Genomic DNA, 8,257 nt, shown 5'->3' on the forward strand with positions numbered 1-8,257 from the left:
CGGATGTTATACTTGAAGGCTGCTAGAGCCTCTGCGTCCGGACAGTCGACTATCTGGTTTTTCTTTGTTAGGAACCGTGTCCAGAATTGTCTGGCCGATTCCTCTGGCTGCTGAATTATGTGGCTTAAGTCGTCGGCATCCGGTGGTCGCACGTAAGTGCCCTAGAAGTTGTCGAGGAATGCGGCTTCTAGGTCCTCTCAAGAACCGATTGAGTCTGCTGGCAAGCTGTTAAGCCAATGTCGGGTCGGTCCTTTAAGTTTGAGCGGGAGGTATTTGATGGCGTGTAGATCATCGCCGCGTGCCATGTGGATGTGAAGGAGATAATCCTCGATCCATACCGCCGGATCTGTTGTGCCATCGTATGATTCGATGTTTACGGGTTTGAAACCCTCTGGGATTTTATGATCCATTACGTCATTCGTGAAGCATAGCGGGTGTGCGGCGCCTCTGTACTGGGCTATATCACGACGCAGCTCGGAAGAGCTATGTCTGTTGTGTTCGGCCCGGCCGGATTTGTTGTATCCGGAGTGAAGATCATCGTCACGTGCCATAGGGCGCCTGCGCGATCCGTAGATCGATCTTATTTGTCTTGCCTTATCCTCCAGTACGTCTCGCAGGTCTGGCGCATTTTCCCGTGCCTTAGTTGAGCGGCGTCGGGGCATGGCTTGGGTGGAGGGCCGAGAGGCCTCTCTGTCGCGGCCGCGAGGTGGCCGGTCTGCCATGTCATGCGCTGGTGATGTAGGTGCTTCCTCCTCTGATCGGGGTAGCGGCCTGCGCTTTGGGTAACTCTTGGAGGGGCGTTCGAGTTCATACTCTTCGGCCGCAAGGACTTCAGTCCATCTGTCAGCTAGCAAATCTTGGGCAGCTCTAAGCTGTTGCTGTTTTTTCTTGAAGCTGCTTGCCGTGGCTAAAAACCTGCGTTTAAAACGCTCTTGTTCGGCGGGGTCTGATGGTATGACGAATTCGTCGTCATCGAGGCTTGCCTCGTCTTCGGAGGGAGGCATGTAGTTATCATCCTCGACCTCTCGGTCTGCCGCTCCCTCATGAGGGCTGGCTTCTCCATCTTCCTGTGCCGAATCTTGCTGAGGTGAGTGTTCTTCGGCGCTATCCGGGGTAGTATTATCTCCCGTGCCGGAATCACCGTTTTTGCTTTGGCGGGATTTAGAGCGGCGCCGCTGGCGCCGGCGCTTTGGCTGTTTCTTGGAGGTGTCATCTCCCACTGTTCCATCGCCGTCTCCATCTTTTGGAGTATCCACCATATATATGTCATATGACGAGGTGGCCTTCCAGCGCCCTACAGGTGCTGGTTCCTATTCGTCTCCTACATCGTCGTCCATGCCGTCGATGTCTTCGGAGCCGAAGTCAAGCATGTCGGTTAAATCGTCGACAGTGGCTACAAAGTGGGTGGTGGGTGGGCTTTGAATTTCTTCATCGTCCATATCCCACCCTCGCTGACCGTAGTCCGGCCAGGGCTCTCCTGATAAAGAGAGAGACTTAAGAGAATTCAGGATATCACCAAAAGGCGAGTGCTGAAAGATGTCTGCGGCGGTGAACTCCATAATCGGCGCCCAATCGGATTCGATTGGCAGGGGCGCGGGGGGTACGGAGTCCGGGGAGGAGTCCGGATCCTCGGAGTCACGGGTCGTGTAGAGTGCGGGGCTAGCGTTCGGCTCGATCGTCTTTGAGATCGCAGTCCCCGAGGTGACGTCCAACCGCTCGTCCTCGATTGGCGCAATAGGCTCCGAGTTAGGGGTCGGAACCGATGCGTGTGTGGCCTCCAGGACACTGTCCGGAGGCAGAGCTAGATCATGCCCCTCGAGATAGTGCGGCGCGCTTGGCCGTGGCTCGAACCCGTCGAAGATCAAGTCTCCGCGGATGTCAGCCATGTAGTTTAAGCTTCCAAAACTGACTTGATGGCCAGGGGCGTAGCTTTCGATCTGCTCCAAGTGGCCAAGCGAATTGGCCCGCAGAGCGAAGCCGCCGAAGACGAAGATCTGTCCGGGGAGAAAGGTCTCACCCTGGACCGTATTGTTGTTGATGATCGAAGGAGCCATCGGGCCTAAAGGCGACGACACAGAGGAACTCTTAATGAAAGCACCAATGTCGGTGTCAAAACCGACGGATCTCGGGTAGGGGGTCCCGAACTGTGCGTCTAGGCCGGATGGTAACAGGAGACAGGGACACGATGTTTTACCCAGGTTCGGGCCCTCTCGATGGAGGTAAAACCCTACGTCCTGCTTGATTAATATTGATGATATGGGTAGTACAAGAGTAGATCTACCACGAGATCAAGGAGGCTAAACCCTAGAAGCTAGCCTATGGTATGATTGTTGTATATGGAGTTGATTGCCTACGGACTACAACCCTCCGGTTTATATAGACACCGGATAGGGTTAGGGTTACATAGAGTCGGTTACAATGGTGGGAGATCTTGAATATCCGCATCGCCAAGCTTGCCTTCCACGCCAAGGAAAGTCCCATCCGGACACGGGACGAAGTCTTCAATCTTGTATCTTCATAGTCCAGGAGTCCGGCTGAAGGTATAGTCCCGCTACTCGAACACCCCTAATTCAGGACTCCCTCAGTGACGTTTATGAACCATGCTGTAAAAAAAGTTAAAACTCTTATAATATCTCTACTCATCTCTGTAGAAACTTTGGGTCTCATTGCACGCCAAACTAATAAAGTACTCCCTCTGTAAAGAAATATAAAAATGTTTAAATAGCTATTTTAGTAATCTAAACGCTTTATATTTCTTTAAGGAGGGAGCAGTACATAACATCTGAACCTTTTTCTGACAGATTTTTCCAAGACACTAGTATATTAATCAACAAGGCAACACTCTTGAATCTTCAAGTCACAAATCACACCATGCATTTCATTGTCCTCCCTTAATTTCACCTATCTGAACTCTGAAGTCTCAATCCTTGCTTTCTTCTTCCTCTTTCAACATTCATACACCAACCCCAGGCAGAGTCACTCACTCACTGGTCATTTGCATCAATCATCAGCGCCTCCTTTGGCTTTGGCGTCTGTGTCATCTTCGGCGGTCTTCTTGTAGGTGTACCAGCTGGCGATGAGGAGGTAGACGGCGAAGTTGAGGAGGCTGAGCGCGGCGAGCAGCCAGAAGAAGTAGTCGAGGTGGCCGACGTTGAGGTTGTCGGGGATCCACCCTTGCTTGCCTCCCCTGGTGGTGAGCTTGGCCACGACGGTGACGAGCAGCGTGCTGAGGTAGTTCCCGAGCGCGACGGTGGTGAGGGAGAGCGCGGAGCACATGCTCCTCATGGCGTCGGGCGCCTGGTCGTAGAAGAACTCGAGCTGGCCCACGAAGGTGAAGACCTCGGCGGCGCCGATGATGAAGTACTGCGGCACCTGCCAGAAGATGGAGATGGGCACCACGTCCTTCTCGCCGTAGAGGCCGCGCTGCGCGATGGTGCGGAGGCGGACGAGCTCGAGCACGCCGGCGGCGAGCATGGCGAACATGGAGACGACGAGGCCGATGCCCATGCGCTGGAGCTGCGTGAAGCCGCGGGGCCGGCCGGTGACGGAGCGCACGGCGGGGACGAGGAGGCGGTCGTAGACGGGCACCCAGGCGATGACGCTGAGGGTGTCGAAGATGGAGAGCGAGGCGGAGGGGATCTTGAACTTGGGCCCAATGGAGGCGTCCAGGGTGTTTCCCTGGAGCACGAACATGGTGCTCATCTGCCCATACACCGTGGCGAAGACGATGCCGCTCGCCCAGATGGGCAGCAGCCGCCCCACGCTCTTGAGCTCCTCACCTGCGTCACGGTGCACAGCCGCCACGGCGACGGCCCGGTGGCCGCCGTCTTGTCCGCCTGCGTCTCGACGGCCGCCTTGTCGAGGAACCTCAACTGCTCAGTGTGCTCCAGCTTGCGGCTCCCCTCGATGCCGGACTCCCTGTCCGCGGTCTCGTACAGCGCCGACCCGTCGACGGTGACGCCGAGCTTGCGCGTGGCGGCGACGAGCACCTGCGCGATGCGGGTGAGCGGGCTGCCGCCGGGGCGCTGGTGCCTGTAGAGCGGCGTGCCGACGAAGAAGCTGCCGACGGCGATGGCCATGACGACGGCGGGGATGCCGAAGCCCCAGCTCCAGCCGACATGCGTCTGCACGTACACGAGCACGGACGAGGCCACCAGCGCGCCGATGTTGATGGAGAAGTAGAACCAGTTGAAGAAGGAGCTCTTGCTCTTGCGCTCCACGTCGTCGTGCTCGTCGAACTGGTCCGCCCCGAACGACGACACGCAGGGCTTGATCCCGCCGGTGCCGAGCGCGATGAGGTAGAGCGCGATGAAGACGGCCGCCGACTGGCCCGGCGTGGGGTCGCAGACGCCCTTGGCGGCGCAGGTCGGCACGAGGCCGTGCACGGAGGTGGCCATGGTGAGCAGGCCGAGGCCGAAGATGTAGATGATCATGAAGGAGGCGATGGTCCAGAAGCGGCCGAGGTAGGCGTCGGCGAGGAAGGCGCCGATGAGCGGCGTGATGTAGCAGGTGCCGCCCCAGTTGGTGACGTTGTTGGCGGCGGCGGCGTTGGCCATGCCCATCCGGTCCTTCATGAAGTTGACCAGGTTGGTGCTCATGCCATAGTAGGCCAGCCGCTCGCAGCACTCGTTCGCTGCATGCAACCCGATCAATCAAACACCTTGACGCCATGAGCGCCATGAACCGAAGCAGAGCATGAAAACAGAGCAGCAATGGAGTCGTGCGCGTGTGTACCGAGGATGTAGGGGCATGCGCGCCAGTTGCCGGTGTCCTTCTTGAGGGCCGGGTTGCCCTTGATGTCGACGGTGCCATCCTGGGTGTACATCTCCGCCGCGACCTCCCCCATGGCTGCTGGCCTTGCTTCTTTCTCGCCGCTCAGTCAGACTAGGCACTGCAGCGGCAGCGGCTCAGAGGAACTGCTGCTTCCTGCAAGTGTTTTTATTGACAGTGATTAATAGGGTGGTGAAGATTTATTATTGACAGTAATTAAGGGTGGAACTTGTGATGAATCTTAGCAAGAAGAGCCACATGCTTTTGGATAATAAAATCTCAAAGAAATGGGAATTGCAAATCAAGAACAAACAAACAGACGACTATCATCACCCCTCAAAAGAAAAAAAGACAGACTATCATCAGAGCAGAAACTAGTAAGACGCGGCCGGCTCAGCTTTAAGAACCCAAATCGAGTTGCAGCCACTGCAGAACCGATGCTCCAACGGGGATTTGCAGAAGTAGAGGCTGCATGCGTAGGAGTCTCTCTCACGAGCACTGCAGAGCCTCTCAATCTGAAGCAACAGGCCGCCCAAAGTGAAGCAGGCAGTCACCAGATTCAGCACAAATTCATTCATCCATCCAATCCAAGGCATGGAAGAATCAAATCACGGGATTCATTCACGGACGGGCGCGGGAGAAAGAATCGGGAAGAAAGAGGGAGATATTCCCGTTGGAACTAGTACATACACCTGCTCAGACCGCTGTGGCATCCATCGGAAGATGACGCGAGCCGGGCAAGATGAACATCAACAACGGCGGGCAAGGCAAAGGAGAAGTCAGATATCTCGAGCTCTAGCTCTAGCTCTAGCTAGGATGGGGAGAGGACGGCAAAGGACCGCCACCTACCTACTTTTCCACGACTAGAAAGAAAGAGAGACGACGGGTGCTTTGGCTGCGCGTGGGTTCTTCTCCGTCCAGAAACAATGGCGGCTCATGTGGCTGGCTGCATCACAGAGGAGAGGACGGCCAACATGTGCCGTGCCTGTGCCTGTGCCTGTGCGGGAGCTGAAACTGGTCTTTTTTGTGGTCATTTTGCGTTTGGTGGTTGTGGATCGGTGGGGGTGGGTGGGTGGTTGGTTGGGTTGGTTGTTCGGGGTTTTGGGTTTGGGTTTGCTGGGCGGTTGTTTCCTTGTCAGTTTGGTTGTTATTTGGTGTCTTGGACTTTCCTTGCGAGTCTTGGTCTGAGGCTTGGTTTGGTGTATGGGTTTTGTTGTTGGGGTTTTGTGTGTGTGTTGTGTTGTTGTACTTTAGGCTTGTGGTTTTTTTGGTGATGTGGTTCAGTTTTGTGTGTGAGTGGAGTGTTGGGGTGTTAGTGTTTTTTTGTGGTTGGTGGGTGTGGTTGGTTTGGTTGCGGGTTGGTTTGGTGGTTTTGTTTGGGGTTGTGCCTTTGTGTTGTTTTTGTTGTGGTTGGGTGTGTTGGGTCTTGACGTCGTGTGTGTGGGTGGTCGGTTGTTTGTGGTGTTGTGCTTTGTGTTTTTTTCCTTGGTGTTTGTGTTTTGGTTGGTTGGTGGCTGGTTTGTCGTGTTTTGTTGGTTTTGGTGGGGTTGGTTTGTTTTTTTGTTTGTTTTCTTGTGGTTGGTTTGGGTTTTTTTGTGTGTTTGTTTGTTTGGGTGTTTTTTTTTGTTTTGGTTTGGTGTTTGGTTTGTCTGGTGGTTTTGTGTGTGCGTTTTGGTGGTGGTGGTTGGTGGTGTTTTTTGTTGGGTTGTGGGGCTGGTTTTTGGTGGTTGGTGTTGGGTTGGGTGGTTGGTTGGTTTTGTGGTGTGGTTGTGTGTGGGTTGGGGGGTGGGGGGCTGGTTGGTTTTTTTGGGAGAACTTCATCTAGAGTTGGGCGGTGACATAGTCACCTATGTTAGAGTATATTGACTTAGGAGTCAAGTGAGGACACTTGATCATAGGTCATACTCATCGTTTAAGCTCAAAATGGGGTTACCATTTTTCGTTTAAGCATCTTGATGTATTCACATCTTGTTGAGTTGCTTTGACTCATGTCTTGGAGTAAAGCTTCTCTAAGATGGAATAACATACCTTGGGTGGTGGTGTGGTTCTTGCTCATGTAGTTGAACTTGTGTGGGTGCTCAAGGTTGATGTAGCTCATCAAGAGTTGGGAGCACCACTTGGAGTTTGAGTTCATCTACCTACATGGGTTAGTTCTTGCAAGGAAGAGCACTTGTGTATCCAAAAATGACAATCATGAAGCTTAACATAGAATTTGTCAAAGGATATGTTTGAATGGTTTTGTGCTTCCTTGTCTTCAACCACTATTGTGTAGAGTCTTGGTCTTGTAGAGATTGCTCAAGATGTGAGTGAGTCGCAATCTCATGGAATTAGATTCAACCAAGCACCTCCATGGGTTAGGCAACATGCAAGGTGCAAATATATCCAAGACATAAGATAGTTATCATAAGAGATATATCATGGATTAGTCATAAGCTCATGTCTTGCATGTATCCAATGGAGTTTCTACTCCAAGTTCGAAGCATCAATGATGTTCAATTCTCCTCTCAACCTGCAAAACACTTTCTCATCAGAGGTTTAGTAAATATATCCGCTAATTGCTTATCGGTGCGAACATGCTTAAGATCAATGTCACCCTTAGCAACATGATCTCGAATGAAATGATGAAGAACTTCAATATGCTTAGTTCGAGAATGTTGTACAGGATTATGACCAATTTTGATAGCACTTTCATTGTCACAAAGTAGTGGAACATGTTTCACATAGATCCCATAATCTTTAAGAGTTTGGGTCATCCAAAGTAATTGAGCACAACATGAACCAGCGGCAATGTATTCCGCTTCGGCGGTGGATAAGGATACCGAGTTTTGTTTCTTGGAAGACCAAGACACAAGAGATCTACCAAGAAATTGACATGTACCCGAAGTGGACTTTCTATCAACCTTGTCTCTGGCATAATCCGAGTCGGAATAGCCAACAAGATCAAAAGAAGACCTCTTAGGATACCAAATGCCAAAATTTGGTGTATGGATTAAATATCTCACTATCCTTTTCACAGCCTTAAGATGACATTCTTTAGGAGCAGCTTGATATCATGCACACATGCACACACTTAGCATAATATCAGGACGTGAAGCACATAGGTATAACAATGAACCAATCATAGAGCGATAAACCTTTTGATCAACCGGTTCACCATCTTTGGTCAAATCATTATGTCCACTAGTAGGCATGGGTGTAGACATACCTTTGCATTCTTGCATATTGAACTTCTTGAATAAGTCCTTGGTGTACTTCGTTTGAGAGACAAATGTACCTTCCTTAGTTTGCTTGATTTGCAAACCGAGAAAGAATTTGAGTTCACTCATCATAGACATCTCAAACTTCTCTGACATTAGCTTTCCAAACTTTTCACTAAAGAGAGGGTTAGTTGAACCAAATATGATATCATCGACATAAATTTGGCATACAAATAGTTCTCCATTAACCCTTTTAGTAAAAAGAGTAGAATCAATTTTACCAATTTCAA

The 8,257-nt window shown here is 51.7% G+C and overlaps 1 pseudogene; it reads right to left on the bottom strand.

The window, feature by feature from the left end:
- Positions 1 to 2,728: 2,728 nt before the first annotated feature.
- LOC125527373 lies at positions 2,729 to 5,784 on the bottom strand (annotated as a pseudogene).
- Positions 5,785 to 8,257: the final 2,473 nt, after the last annotated feature.

This window comes from Triticum urartu, unplaced genomic scaffold, assembly GCF_003073215.2.
Source record: "Triticum urartu cultivar G1812 unplaced genomic scaffold, Tu2.1 TuUngrouped_contig_3713, whole genome shotgun sequence".
Lineage (NCBI taxonomy): Eukaryota > Viridiplantae > Streptophyta > Magnoliopsida > Poales > Poaceae > Triticum > Triticum urartu.